At 40.0% G+C, this 3,778-nt stretch overlaps 1 pseudogene; it reads left to right on the forward strand.

Moving 5' to 3' along the window:
* Positions 1-1,056: 1,056 nt before the first annotated feature.
* On the forward strand, positions 1,057-1,810 carry LOC126069396 (60S ribosomal protein L7-like; annotated as a pseudogene).
* The last annotated feature ends 1,968 nt before the right edge of the window (positions 1,811-3,778 follow it).

Here is a 3,778-nt window from a genome sequence, read left to right on the forward strand (position 1 = left end):
TTCTTATTGTGCTTTAAGTGAAAGTTAACAAATCAAGTCAGTCCCTCACACAAAAACTTACATACACCTTGCTACATACTCCCAATTGCTCTCCCCCTAATGAGACAGCCCACTCCCTCCCTCCACTCTCTCTTTTCCTGTCCATTTTACCAGCTTCTAATCAACTCTACCCTCTCATCCCCCCTCCAGACAGGGGATGCCAACATAGTCTCAAATGTCCACCTGATCCAAGAAGCTCTCTCCTCACCAGCATCCCTCTCCATCCCATTATCCAGTCCAATCCATGTCTGAAGAGTTGACTTCGGGAATGGTTCCTGTCCTGGGGCAACAGAAGCCCTGGGGACCATGACCACTGGGGTCCTTCTAGTCTCAGTCAGACCATTAAGTCTGGTCTTTTTATGAGAATTTGGGGTCTGCATCCCACTGCTCTCTTGCTCCCTCAGGGGTTCTCTGTTGTGTTCCCTGTCAGGGCAGTCACCGGTTGTAGCCGGGCACCATCTAGTTCTTCTGGTCTAAGGTGGATGTAGTCTCTGGTTTATGTGGCCCTTTCTGTCTCTTGGGCTCGTAATTACCTTGTGTCCAAAGGAGGAAAAATTTTATTAACAAATGTAGTTATATCTTGACAATTTGCATGTTTTGGAGTCAGATATTTTTAGAAGAAATTTAGAAGGATTTTGACATATTTAGAAGTCAGAATTTTATTTTAGAAAAACACTTTCATGTAGTGATATTATCAAGTTTAGAACACACCATATTTTTATATATTTGGTCAATTTTAAAGTCAAATCACTTTTTAAAAATAATTTTTGAAAGTACATTCTAGGGAAATTTAGGCAACACACCATAACTGGATTAGTCTATGAGTTACAAGCTTTTATCTATTTATTCTTGCTCTCTGATGTAACAACCTGTGATATGCAGATGACACGACCTTGCTTGCTGAAAGCAAAGAGGACTTGAAGCACTTATTGATGAAGATCAGAGACTACAGCCTTCAGTATGGATTAGACCTCAACATAAAGAAAACAAAAACTGCCTCTTTTTCTGGCTGGAAACATGGAGGGTGTCGAAGAGAAGAAAAAGAAGGTTCCTGCTGTGCCAGAAACCCTTAAGAAAAAGTGAAGGAATTTTGCAGAACTAAAGGTCAAGCACCTTAGAAAGAAGGTTGCCCAAAAGATGCTTCGAAAGGCAAGGAAGAAGCTTAGCTATGAAAAAGTTAAGCACTATCACAAGGAATATACGCAGATGCACAGAACTGAGATTTGAATGGCTAGGATGGCAACAAAAGCTGGCAACTTCTATGTACCTGCAGAACCCAAGTTGGCATTTATTATTGGAATCAGAGATACCAATGGTGTGAGCTCAAAGGTTCGAAAGGTGTTGCAGCTTCTTCCCATTTGCCAGATCTTCAATGGCACCTTTGTTAAGCTCAGCAAGGCTTTAATTAACATGCTTAGAATTGTGGAACCATATTGCATGAAGGCACCCAAACCTGAAGTCAGTAAATGAACTGATCTAGAAGCATAAAGCTATGGCAAAATCAATAAGAAGTGAATTGCCCTGACAGATAACACTTTGATTGCACGATCTCTTGGTAAATATGGCATCATCTACATGGAGGATCTGATTCATGAGATCTATACTGTCCGCAAATGCTTCAAAGAATCAAACAATTTCCTGTGACCCTTCAAATTATCTTCTCCATGAGGTGGAATAAAGAAAAAGACCACCCATTTTGTACAAGGTGGAGATGCTGGCAACAGAGAAAACCAGATCAACAGGCTTATTAGAAGGATGAACTAAGGTGTCTACCATGATTATTTTTGTAATCTGGTTGGTTAGTAAAATTGTAACTGCTTTCAAATTGAAATATTGTTGTATTGACAGCTTTTTGTTAGCCTCTCCCTTCCCTTATTATGGCAAATCTTGGTGTGTGGTAAAATTAAGCCAAATAAACTGCCTACTGCATGTAAAAAAGAAAACAAAAATCCTCACAACTGGACCAATGGGTAATAAATATCATGATAAACAGAGAAGATTGAAGTTGTCAAAGATTTTGTTTTACTTGGATCCACAGTCAACACCCATAGAAACAGCAGTCAAGAAATCAAACAACACATCTGCTTCAAAAGACCTCTTTAGAGTGTTAAAAAGCAAAGATGTCACTTTGAGGGCTATGGTGCACCTGACCTAAGTCATGGTATTTTCAATTGCCTCATATGCATGCAAAAGCTGGACAATGAATCAGGAAGACTGAAGAAGGATTGATGCCTTTGAATTATGGTTCTGGTGAAGAATATTGAATATACCATGGACTGCCAGAAGAACGAACAAGCCTGCCTGGGAAGAAGTATAGCCAGAGTGCTCCTTAGAAGCGAGAATGGGGAGACTTTATCTCACATACTTTGGACATGTTATCAGGAGGGACCAGTCCCTAGAGAAGGACACTATGCTTGGTAAAGTAGAGGGTCCGCGAAAAGAGGAAGACCCTCAATGAGATGGATGGACACAGTGGCTGCAATGATGGGCTCAAGCATAGCAACGATTGTGAGTATGGCGAAAGACCAGGCAGTGTTTCATTCTTTTGTACATAGGGTTGCTATGAGTCAGAAATGATTCAATAGCACTAATAACACTGCTATCTGATATAACAATATGTAAGGTCTAAGGGGCAAAAAAAAAAATTTTTTTTTTTTAAGGGGCAGACCCTGCACTCAGTGCTTTGTATTCATCATCTTAGTGAATTTCCACAACTTTGAGGAATTACTGTTAGTATCCTCATTTTGTAGTTGAGGAAATTGAAGCACAGGGGAGTTAAGTAAATTGCCCAAGGTTACAGAGCTACTGAATGGTGGTAAATAATGATGAGTGACAGTTGTAAAGTTAGTCTGCTCAGCAGGAGAAAGATGTGGCAATCTGCTTCTGTAAAGATTTATTGCCTTGGAAACCCTATGGGGAAGTTTTACTCTCTTCTATAGGGTTGCTATTTTTTTTTATAGGGTTGCTATAAGTCGGAATTGACTTGATGGCAAAGGTGGGCTTTTTTTCTTTAAGCCAGTAGCACCCACAGTAGACAAAATCAAAATCCAAGTTATACTCTTGAAAAAACACAACATATAAAGAATTAATGTTCCTTTTTAAAAATATAATTCATTCTTAGAGAAAATTTCCAAGAGTAACCAAAACCATTGCCGTGAGCTATTCTGACTCATAGCGATCCTACAGGACAGAGTAGAACTGCCCCATAGAGTTTCCATGGAGCGCCTGTTGGATTCGAACTGCGACCCTCTGGTTAACAGTCATTCATTGACCACTACGCCACCAGGGTTTCCTTTCCAAGAATAGTACCAAGAATTTCTATATACTCTTCACCTTTTTTCTCTTCTCCTTCTCTCTCTACAACACACACACACACACACACACACACACAGCATCTTATTTTTCCTGAACTAAATAAGAGTAACTTGAAGACATGATTCCTTCATGTCGCTAAATAGTGTATATTTCCCAAAAACAAGGAATTATCTTACATACAGAATACTCATCAAAATTGGGAACTTAACATTGATACGATGTTGTTGTTGTTAGATGCTATTGAGTCAGTTCCGACTTGCCATTGAGTCGGTTCCGATACACTGTGACCATATGCACAACAGAACAAAATGCTGCCCGGTCCTGCGCCATCCTCACAATCATTGCTATGCTTGAGCCCATCATTGCAGCCACTGTGTCATCTGTCTCATTGAGGGTCTTCCTCTTTTTTGCTGACCCTCTACTT

The sequence above is a fragment of the Elephas maximus genome, chromosome X, assembly GCF_024166365.1.
Source record: "Elephas maximus indicus isolate mEleMax1 chromosome X, mEleMax1 primary haplotype, whole genome shotgun sequence".
Taxonomy (NCBI): domain Eukaryota; kingdom Metazoa; phylum Chordata; class Mammalia; order Proboscidea; family Elephantidae; genus Elephas; species Elephas maximus.